Genomic DNA, 12,007 nt, shown 5'->3' on the forward strand with positions numbered 1-12,007 from the left:
TGATATATGACTTGTTGGTAATCACTACGGCAAAGAGAAAAAAGGTTTTACTTTTATTACCAAAGTGAGATTAACTCACCTGAGTTTTGGTTAGTACATAAGATCAACACACCTGATATCAGTATTAGCTCTGTGTGTGTGAGATTAATTATGATCTACTCCAGAATGACTAATATGGACTTCTTATCCAGTTTTGTCAGTAAATCTTCATCATCTACTCTAAGCTTTTATTGACCGATCTACTCTGCTTGTAAAAATACACTCCTTTCTGCTTCTTTGTTACAATGCCTTCCAGGCAGCTAACTCTAGTCAAGCTCCTAAACCATGCACCTTCTCAAGTGGTAAAACACTGTTACCATTTTTCCCATGTCGGGGCAGATTTACAAGCCCCTTGCAACACTTTTGCGCCGTGGTTGCATCACTTTTTGTGACTCAGCGGCGGTGTAAACAATGCGCCACGTTCCGGCCAATTCAGTCTAGGAAGATGCGTCATGTAGTAAAGTCCTGCCCCACATTATAACTGCATCACATATAATGTATGCAGGATGGGCGTTCCCACACAGGAAAGCCTCGTAGAAGTGACGCAGAGAAATCTACAAGATTCCATTGCGCCACTTCTAGGACGCCACTGCATCAAAACCTTAAGTCTGCTTGGAGCAGGCGTAAGTAGTGACCCAGTGTATTGAGTATAGGCCTCCCCAAGCATTGCTGGAGTTGCGCCATGCTTGCGACACCACTCCAGCAATGTGTGACTTTTGCCCCGACAGTTGCGTCAAACTTTCTGACGCATCGGTCAATACTTGCACCATGGTGCGCTGTATTGTAAATACAACGCATCCATGGTGGCCCAAGGGTTTCTTTGCCCAGCACAAGGAAACAGATGCATCTCTGCTGAAACGTAGAGATGCGTCAGTTTCTTGTAAGTAAGGCCAGATGCATCCATGGTGGCACAAGGATTTATTTGCCCAGCGCAAGGAAACTAACACATCTCTGCTCTAACGCAGAGATGCGTCAGTTTCTTGTACATAAGAAATGCCATTATCTGTAGTCCAGTAAGACAGCTGTTGTTTTAAACTAACGTTACTTGACATGTTTGTAACCCATTAGACTGAGCAAAAGCGAAGATGGATTCCGTATGTGGCTATATTTGTCCATAAGAACTGTTGATCAAGAATGAATAACATATTGTTGGGTAGAGATGCTACTTGAAAGGTGCGATTTATTTCAACATATCGACTGGATGGTAGCAGGCTAAGAACCAGCTTAAATCAGACTGGATTCTGCCTAGCCACAATTGGGGAATAAACATATTTTTACAAAAACAGTGGATGGCTTTGGTGTTTTATAAGAAAAAATGTGTACACCTGGTGAAATGATCTGCGATGTGATAAATCACCTTCTAGTCCATTTACCAGAGTGGGCATTTATTAAAAAATAGATCCATGGGTCAAGGATGCTCAGAATGATTTATTGGTGTAGCTGGCATGAATAAGATCCTTCAAGCAAAGCAGTGAGTATACTTCTTGCAGTATGCCACTACAACACGTCTCAGACAAGGAAAGTGATATTCCATATTACAAAGTCTAGAGTTGTATCTGTTTTTGTAATGTTTATTCTGATGACTAGGGGCCCGATTCACAGAACTAACTTAAGACAAAATCCTAAACTTACTACCATTTTGGTGTTCACAGAAGACACTTACTCATTTTGGTATTTACCGAAGGCACTTACTCATTTCGGTATTCACAGAAGTTAGTAGTCCTAACTTTAGGACTCCCTAATGCCTTCTGTGAATACCGAAAGTCTTAAAGTTAGGTTTTTTCTCAGTTTAGGAGTAGTAAAGTTAGGACTCCTAACTTTAGGACTTCTAAATGCCTTCTGTGAATACCGAAAGTCTTAAAGTTATGATTTTTCTCAGTTTAGGAGTAGTAAAGTTAGTAGTCCTAACTTTAGGACTCCTAAATGCCTTCTGTGAATACCGAAAGTCTTAAAGTTAGGATTTTTCACAGTTTAGGAGTTGAAAAAGTTAGTAGTCATAACTTTAGGACTCCTAAATGCCTTCTGTGAATACCGAAAGTCTTAAAGTTAGGATTTTTCTCAGTTTAGGAGTAGTAAAGTTAGGACTCCTAACTTTACTACTCCTAAACTGAGAAAAATCCTAACTTTAAGACTTTCGGTATTCACAGAAGGCATTTAGAAGTCCTAAAGTTAGGACTCCTAGCTTCTGTGAATACTGAAATGAGTAAGTGTCTTCTGTGAATGCCAAAATGAGTAAGTGCCTTCTGTGAATACCAAAATGGTAGTAAGTTTTGATTTTGTCTTCAGTTAGTTCTGTGAATCAGGCGCTAAGTGCATACGGTACTTGCTTTCTTAATTTCACTGATAACAGAAGCTTCTTTATTACATGTATGATGGTTGTTAGTTATTAGCTCTTTGTTTAAAAGTCTCCATTTGACAACCAGTCAAGTTCAGTCTGGTAGCAAGATATAGTGTTCTGGGTTGTCTCATTCTTTTTGGCTTTTAGCACTTCAATTGTTTGTATATTAGGCGTCAAGTCTGACGTATTAGTTAGTACCTGGATATCCACCTCATCCAAACTGTGTAGTCACTCTGCAGAATTACCTGTCTTGCCCCCACAAACTCTACACTCCACCTGGAAAACCAGGGAAGAGGTTATGAGTTCCTGGAGAGAACGAGAATGTTGAGAGAAACACTAGCCGGCCACGAATTGCAAGAAATAACAGCCAAATTGTCTATAAGAAGGAACACTATCATATACGTGTTTATCAAACATCAGAGATAAGGTTTTCAGCATAACACATGCATATGACCTCATGACTGTAATTCCTGACCACCTGTTTTGTCAGTAGAGGAAGCAATCTAGGAAAGAAGGATGACAATAAAGGCATTTAAGATTTGATATGTAAGATGCATGCCCTTCGTTCCTTAGTATTCGATGTATTGAGGACAGTTGCCTAAACATATCTAATAACCACTCTATACCAATCATTGTCTTAGCAAGCTCCTTTCACTGCTTGGCAGGATGAGTCCTCAGATTTATTTTCTTTACTCCAAAGCAAAAAGTGGAACGTTGTATTCCTCAAAACTAAACAAACTCACTAACAGTTATGTCCATTCAGTGAGAAGTGAAAAATAACCAGTGATATAGCAACACTGTGTTTTTGAGACAACAACTGATAGTCGTTCAGGTTTCTGCAGATTGGCTTGTCTTCTGTGCTAGCGAGCAAACACTGCTCGAGACAACATCTCCCCTCCTTCAAAAACGTACGCAATGTAAATGTTGTTGGAAAGCAATGTGATGCTTCCGGATGTGCTCTTTATACACTTCAGTGAAACACTAGACTGCTTTCTGCAGTGTGAGTGATTTCCTCCATCTAAAATGGCCGAACTCTGAGACATTTGTCTCTAGGAGTATGGTGTCACAAACTCTACTTTGTTGTATTTGTTGTCGTGAGTTGGGCCACTACCCAACTACAGGAGACATGGATCCCACAATGTCACTTCGGCTGTTTGAATACCTGCTGCTCCTGGCACTATCTGTGGTGATCAATTAAGGAGCATACCAATAATGTTCCATAAAACAGAATGTTAGAAATGGCGGTCTCTATTCGACAGTGGTTGGCACCGATGTCGAATAGTGACCCTTCTTCCTAAGTCAGAGTAAGGGGGCTACACCCTTTGATAACCCCTGCTCAACCCTGTGGTAACGTAGCACGAGCAGACAGGCCTATCTCAGAGGCAGTGTGTGAAGCATTTAGGACCATACACAATAACGCAGGAAAGACGCTACAAAATAGACACCACAAGTAGTTATAAAAAATTGTTATCTTTATATAGATGAAACATGAAACTGAGAAATGCTCAAAGAACCACAATGCACGTAATTACAGATTCGTCTCAAGAGCGATGAAAGCACTTGTGCGTGCGGGTGGAATGAACTTAGTCCGGGGTCTATGCGACCCAGTCATGCACAATGTACGAGATATTTAGGATGTAAAGGGGCACAGCTCCTGCGGGATGGCAGGCGGACCCCCAGTGGCCACAGTTCCAGGGCAGTGGCGATTCGCAGCGTGCACTCACGATAATCCTGGGATGGGCGTGAAAGCAGCACCCAGCGGTGCACGCGGAAGTTGACAAAGTTCCCGATGTGGGGCTAGCGTGGGCACTCAGCGGCACAGCTCTTCAGCTGCAGCGGCCCACGATAGCGATAGCGATGATTCTTGTGGCAAAATAAGGATGGCCACTCAGCGGCACAACTTCTCAATGGCCGAGGCCCAAAACAATGATAGCAAGGACTCTCGTAGCAAAGCCAATGCGGCACTCAGCAGCACAGCTCCCCGGCTGAAGCGGCCCACAATGGCGATAGCAATAGCTTCTGTAGACAAGGCAAATGCGGGCACTCAGCGGCACAGCTCCTCAGCTGCAGCGGCTCACAATGGCGATAGCAATGGTTTCCGTAGACAAGGCAAAGGCGGGCACTCAGCGGCACAGCTTCTCAGCGGCACACAATGGTGATAGCAATAGTTTCCATAGACAAGGCAAGTGCGGGCACTCAACGGCACAGCTTCTCAGCTGCAGCGGCCCACAATGGTGATAGCAATAGTTTCCGTAGACAAGGCAAGTGCAGGCACTCAGCGGCACAGCTCCTCAGCAGCAGCGGCCCACAATGGTGATAGCAATAGTTTCCGTAGATAAGGCAAGTGCGGGCACTCAGCGGCACAGCTTCTCGGCTGCAGCGGCCCACAATGGTGATCGCAATAGTTTCCATACATGAGGCAAGTGCGGGCACTCAGCGGCACAGCTTCTCAGCTGCAGCGGCACACAATGGTGATAGCAATAGTTTCTGTAAACAAGGCAAGTGCAGGCACTCAGCGGCACAGCTTCTCAGCTGCAGTGCCCCACAATAGCGACAGCAATAGTGTCCATAGACAAGCGAAAGCGGCGTTCCCCACAGTAGATCCAGAGGCCTTGGATTTGTCGACAGAGGCCTCACATGCGAGTAGGATTTCTCTCAATAGGAATCCGGGCTGCTGGTGAATGAAGTCTAATGTCCCTGAGACTTCGGCAGGAGGCAAGCTCAATTCAGGCCCTTGGGTAGTTGCTTCAGTGGATGGATGAAAGTTTCAAAGTAGTTTCAAAGTCCTTTCTCTCTCGTTTCCAGGGCCAGAGGTTCGTCTTCGCATCCCGAAGTTACACACCACGAAGGGGTTTCAGCTCAGATCTTTATACCCCAAAAGTCTTTGTTCTTGAGAAAGTCACAAATCACTCGACCCGGCCAGAACCAGTTTGGTGTCGATTTGGGTCACATTATTTACGAGGCTGCATCCTCCCTTTCAGGAAGAGGGGGCCCACCATCAGACACTCAGCGGGAGGTGGAGCCATCATTCACCTTGCCAGGCACAGCCCTGCTCGGATCAAAGGGGTCACCCCTCCCCATACTTCAACGGCAGATTGATACATTCGACCCAGGTCAGCCCCAGCCTGCACTTGCCCTCTAAACCAGATGACCAATACACATACCAGTGAAACACACAGAAAGACTTAGACAAAAAGATACCTACTTTCCAAAAGTGGCAGTTGCACACGCAGAATATAAAGACAATCACTGCTACCAGATGCACTTTAATATTTGGAGCAGAATCATACCAAATTCGACTTCCCTAACATGTTCCTTGGTACGACTAGGACTACACCGATTCATCAGTTATTTTATAATAAGGAGCATTCGCGCTGTGTCACTGAATGGCAGTGGCACAGCGCTCAGAACATCTAACTCCAGCAACCATAAAGGAGACAAAAACGACAAAAATGGAAGGGAGACCTATGCCAATGGTGCCAGGTCTAACATGCCTCCCCTCCAGCTGAAATGTTGTGAGAACTACCCACCCCCTGGGAGTTCTCATCACTGAGGCGGAAAAATCTCGACAGACCGTCAGCGTTGGTGTGTTCTGTACCAGGGCGGTGTTCCACCCTAAAGTCCATACCCTGTAGAGAAATAGACCACCTCAACAACTTTGGATTCTACCCCCTCATCAGTATCAACCATCTGAGGGGCCTGTGGTCTGTCTGAACCCGGAAGTGAGTCCCAAACAGATATGGTCTCAGCTTCGTCAATGCCCAGACCACAGCAAATGCCTCACGTTCAATTGCACTCCACCTCTGTTCCTGGCGGAACAACCTTCTACTAATGAAAGCCACAGGTTGGTCTAAAAGGGGGTGGTGATGGACGGAGCATCAGAACCAATCAAACACTCACACCCAGTCAACAGATCTGGGTTTAATCCATCACCATTCTTTAGCCCACTCTGCCACCCCAGTTCAGACATGACCATATGCAAATCAGTCTGACCCTGTGCCTCATGGGAACAGTCCAGCCTGAACTGCCAAGCCATGCCTTCCCTGGACCGGAAACAAGCTTCCTAGGACCGGTTTCTGGCATTTCAGCCGTCTTCAGCCAGGCTTGCTTGAATCCAGTGGCAAAGTGAGCAAGGGACTCACGTCTGAGCATACCCTGCCAACTTATGGCGAACAAAGCGGTACAAAAGGGGGTGGTGATGGACGGAGCATCAGAACCAATCAAACACTCACACCCAGTCAACAGATCTTGGTTTAATCCATCACCGTTCTTTAGCCCACTCTGCCACCCCAGTTCAGACATGACCATATGCAAATCAGTCTGACCCTGTGCCTCATGGGAACAGTCCAGCCTGAACTGCCAAGCCATGCCTTCCCTGGACCGGAAACAAGCTTCCTAGGACCGGTTTCTGGCATTTCAGCCGTCTTCAGCCAGGCTTTCTTGAATCCAGTGGCAAAGTGAGCAAGGGACTCACGTCTGAGCATACCCTGCCAACTTATGGCGAACAAAGCGGTACAAAAGGGGGTGGTGATGGACGGAGCATCAGAACCAATCAAACACTCACACCCAGTCAACAGATCTGGGTTTAATCCATCACCGTTCTTTAGCCCACTCTGCCACCCCAGTTCAGACATGACCATATGCAAATCAGTCTGACCCTGTGCCTCATGGGAACAGTCCAGCCTGAACTGCCAAGCCATGCCTTCCCTGGACCGGAAACAAGCTTCATAGGACCGGTTTCTGGCATTTCAGCCGTCTTCAGCCAGGCTTGCTTGAATCCAGTGGCAAAGTGAGAAAGGGACTCACGTCTGAGCATACCCTGCCAACTTATGGCGAACAAAGCGGTACAAAAGGGGGTGGTGATGGACGGAGCATCAGAACCAATCAAACACTCACACCCAGTCAACAGATCTGGGTTTAATCCATCACCGTTCTTTAGCCCACTCTGCCACCCCAGTTCAGACATGACCATATGCAAATCAGTCTGACCCTGTGCCTCATGGGAACAGACCAGCCTGAACTGCCAAGCCATGCCTTCCCTGGACTGGAAACAAGCTTCCTAGGACCGGTTTCTGGCATTTCAGCCGTCTTCAGCCAGGCTTGCTTGAATCCAGTGGCAAAGTGAGCAAGGGACTCGCGTCTGAGCATACCCTGCCAACTTATGGCGAACAAAGCGGTACAAAAGGGGGTGGTGATGGACGGAGCATCAGAACCAATCAAACACTCACACCCAGTCAACAGATCTGGGTTTAATCCATCACCGTTCTTTAGCCCACTCTGCCACCCTAGTTCAGACATGACCATATGCAAATCAGTCTGACCCTGTGGCTCATGGGAACAGTCCAGCCTGAACTGCCAAGCCATGCCTTCCCTAGACCGGAAACAAGCTTCCTAGGACCGGTTTCTGGCATTTCAGCCGTCTTCAGCCAGGCTTGCTTGAATCCAGTGGCAAAGTGAGCAAGGGACTCACGTCTGAGCATACCCTGCCAACTTATGGCGAACAGAGCGGTACAAAAGGGGGTGGTGATGGACGGAGCATCAGAACCAATCAAACACTCACACCCAGTCAACAGATCTGGGTTTAATCCATCACCGTTCTTTAGCCCACTCTGCCACCCCAGTTCAGACATGACCATATGCAAATCAGTCTGACCCTGTGCCTCATGGGAACAGTCCAGCCTGAACTGCCAAGCCATGCCTTCCCTGGACCGGAAACAAGCTTCCTAGGACCGGTTTCTGGCATTTCAGCCGTCTTCAGCCAGGCTTGCTTGAATCCAGTGGCAAAGTGAGCAAGGGACTCACGTCTGAGCATACCCTGCCAACTTATGGCGAACAAAGCGGTACAAAAGGGGGTGGTGATGGACGGAGCATCAGAACCAATCAAACACTCACACCCAGTCAACAGATCTGGGTTTAATCCATCACCGTTCTTTAGCCCACTCTGCCACCCCAGTTCAGACATGACCATATGCAAATCAGTCTGACCCTGTGCCTCATGGGAACAGTCCAGCCTGAACTGCCAAGCCATGCCTTCCCTGGACCGGAAACAAGCTTCCTAGGACCGGTTTCTGGCATTTCAGCCGTCTTCAGCCAGGCTTGCTTGAATCCAGTGGCAAAGTGAGCAAGGGACTCACGTCTGAGCATACCCTGCCAACTTATGACGAACAAAGCGGTACAAAAGGGGGTGGTGATGGACGGAGCATCAGAACCAATCAAACACTCACACCCAGTCAGGTTGGTCTAGGCCCTCCTCATTGATCTGTGACAGAACAGCCCCCACACCATTCTCGGAAACATCTGTCTGGACAACAAATTCCTTTGAAAAGTTGGGCGCCTGAAGTACATCAGGGCATCAAAAGCTTTCTGACAGGTGTCAGTCCAGTTCACACTCTTTGGCTGCTTTTTAGAAGTCAGCTCAGTCAAGGGTGTGACAATGTTGCCATACCCCTTGACAAACCTCCTGTAATAATCTGTGAGTCCTAAAAACGCTCTAACCAGTGTTTGGGTCCTTGGGGGCTCCCAAGCCAGGATGGTTTCAATCTTGGATTGGAGGGGCGCCCCCTGGCCGCTCCCCACCTGATGTCCTAATTACACCACAGAACCCTGCCCAATCTGGCACTTGCTTGCCTTGATTGTGAGGCCTGCCTTTTTCAGTGCCATCAACACTTCCCAGAGGTGGCGCTGGTGGTCCTCCCATGAGGAACTAAATACCGCAATGTCATCCAGGTAGGCGGCGCTGAAATCTTCCAGCCCAACCAACATCCTGTTGACCAACCTCTGAAAGGTGGCAGGGGCATTCTTCATCCCAAAGGGCATCCCCCAGAACTGGTAGTGCCCGTCAGGTGTGGAGAACGCCGACCTCTCCTTTGACCCATCTGTCAAGGCGATCTGCCAGAAACCCAGGCGTCAAATCAAACGTGCTCAGGTACCGTGCAGCCCCTAGCCGATCCATGAGCTCATCAGCTCTGGGGATGGGGTGGGCGTCAGTCTTGGTGACTGAATTGAGACCTCGGTAGTCCACGCAGAACTGAAGTTCTGGGGTGGCCCCAGGCACCGCAGCCTTGGGTACCAGGACCACTGGGCTGGACCAAGGGCTGCTAGAGGACTCAATCACCCCTAAAGCAAACATTTTGGAGACCTCCTCTTTAATGTACTCTCTGACCCGGTCAGTCACTCGGTAAGATTGATCCATTCGACCCGGGTCAGCCCCAGCCTGCCCTGGCCCTCTAAACCAGACGACCAATACACATACCAGTGAAACACACAGAAAGACTTAGACACAAAGATACCTACTTTCCAAAAGTGGCAGTTGCACACGCAGAATATAAAGACAATCACTACTACCAGATGCACTTTAATTTTTGGAGCGGAAGCATACCAAAATCGACTTCCCTAACATGTGCCTTGGTACTACTAGCACTACACCGGTTCATCAGTTATTTTATAATAATGAGCATTCGCACTGTGTCACTGAATGGCAGTGGCATAGCGCTCAGAACATCTAACGCCAGCAACCATGAAGGAGACAAAAACGACAAAAATGGAAGGGAGACCTATGCCAATGGTGCCAGGTCTAACATGCGTCCCCTCCAGCTGAAATGTTGTGAGAACTACCCACCCCCTGGGAGTTCTCATCACTGAGGCGGAAAAATCTCGACAGACCGTCAGCGTTGGTGTGTTCTGTACCAGGGCGGTGTTCCACCCTAAAGTCCATACCCTGTAGAGAAATAGACCACCTCAACAACTTTGGATTCTACCCCCTCATCAGTATCAACCATCTGAGGGGCCTGTGGTCTGTCTGAACCCGGAAGTGAGTCCCAAACAGATATGGTCTCAGCTTCGTCAATGCCCAGACCACAGCAAATGCCTCACGTTCAATTGCACTCCACCTCTGTTCCTGGGGGAACAACCTTCTACTAATGAAAGCCACAGGTTGGTCTAAAAGGGGGTGGTAATGGACGGAGCACCAGAACCAATCAAACACTCACACCCAGTCAACAGATCTGGGTTTAATCCATCACCATTCTTTAGCCCACTCTGCCACCCCAGTTCAGACATGACCATATGCAAATCAGTCTGACCCTGTGCCTCATGGGAACAGTCCAGCCTGAACTGCCAAGCCATGCCTTCCCTGGAAACAAGCTTCCTAGGACCGGTTTCTGGCATTTCAGCCGTCTTCAGCCAGGCTTGCTTGAATCCAGTGGCAAAGTGAGCAAGGGACTCACGTCTGAGCATACCCTGCCAACTTATGGCGAACAAAGCGGTACAAAAGGGGGTGGTGATGGACGGAGCATCAGAACCAATCAAACACTCACACCCAGTCAACAGATCTGGGTTTAATCCATCACCGTTCTTTAGCCCACTCTGCCACCCCAGTTCAGACATGACCATATGCAAATCAGTCTGACCCTGTGCCTCATGGGAACAGTCCAGCCTGAACTGCCAAGCCATGCCTTCCCTGGACCGGAAACAAGCTTCCTAGGACCGGTTTCTGGCATTTCAGCCGTCTTCAGCCAGGCTTGCTTGAATCCAGTGGCAAAGTGAGCAAGGGACTCACGTCTGAGCATACCCTGCCAACTTATGGCGAACAAAGCGGTACAAAAGGGGGTGGTGATGGACAGAGCATCAGAACCAATCAAACACTCACACCCAGTCAACAGATCTGGGTTTAATCCATCACCGTTCTTTAGCCCACTCTGCCACCCCAGTTCAGACATGACCATATGCAAATCAGTCTGACCCTGTGCCTCATGGGAACAGTCCAGCCTGAACTGCCAAGCCATGCCTTCCTTGGACCGGAAACAAGCTTCATAGGACCGGTTTCTGGCATTTCAGCCGTCTTCAGCCAGGCTTGCTTGAATCCAGTGGCAAAGTGAGAAAGGGACTCACGTCTGAGCATACCCTGCCAACTTATGGCGAACAAAGCGGTACAAAAGGGGGTGGTGATGGACGGAGCATCAGAACCAATCAAACACTCACACCCAGTCAACAGATCTGGGTTTAATCCATCACCGTTCTTTAGCCCACTCTGCCACCCCAGTTCAGACATGACCATATGCAAATCAGTCTGACCCTGTGCCTCATGGGAACAGACCAGCCTGAACTGCCAAGCCATGCCTTCCCTGGACCGGAAACAAGCTTCCTAGGACCGGTTTCTGGCATTTCAGCCGTCTTCAGCCAGGCTTGCTTGAATCCAGTGGCAAAGTGAGCAAGGGACTCACGTCTGAGCATACCCTGCCAACTTATGGCGAACAAAGCGGTACAAAAGGGGGTGGTGATGGACGGAGCATCAGAACCAATCAAACACTCACACCCAGTCAACAGACCTGGGTTTAATCCATCACCGTTCTTTAGCCCACTCTGCCACCCCAGTTCAGACATGACCATATGCAAATCAGTCTGACCCTGTGGCTCATGGGAACAGTCCAGCCTGAACTGCCAAGCCATGCCTTCCCTAGACCGGAAACAAGCTTCCTAGGACCGGTTTCTGGCATTTCAGCCATCTTCAGCCAGGCTTGCTTGAATCCAGTGGCAAAGTGAGCAAGGGACTCACGTCTGAGCATACCCTGCCAACTTATGGCGAACAGAGCGGTACAAAAGGGGGTAGTGATGGACGGAGCATCAGAACCA

This window comes from Triturus cristatus, chromosome 9 (genome assembly GCF_964204655.1).
Source record: "Triturus cristatus chromosome 9, aTriCri1.1, whole genome shotgun sequence".
Lineage (NCBI taxonomy): Eukaryota > Metazoa > Chordata > Amphibia > Caudata > Salamandridae > Triturus > Triturus cristatus.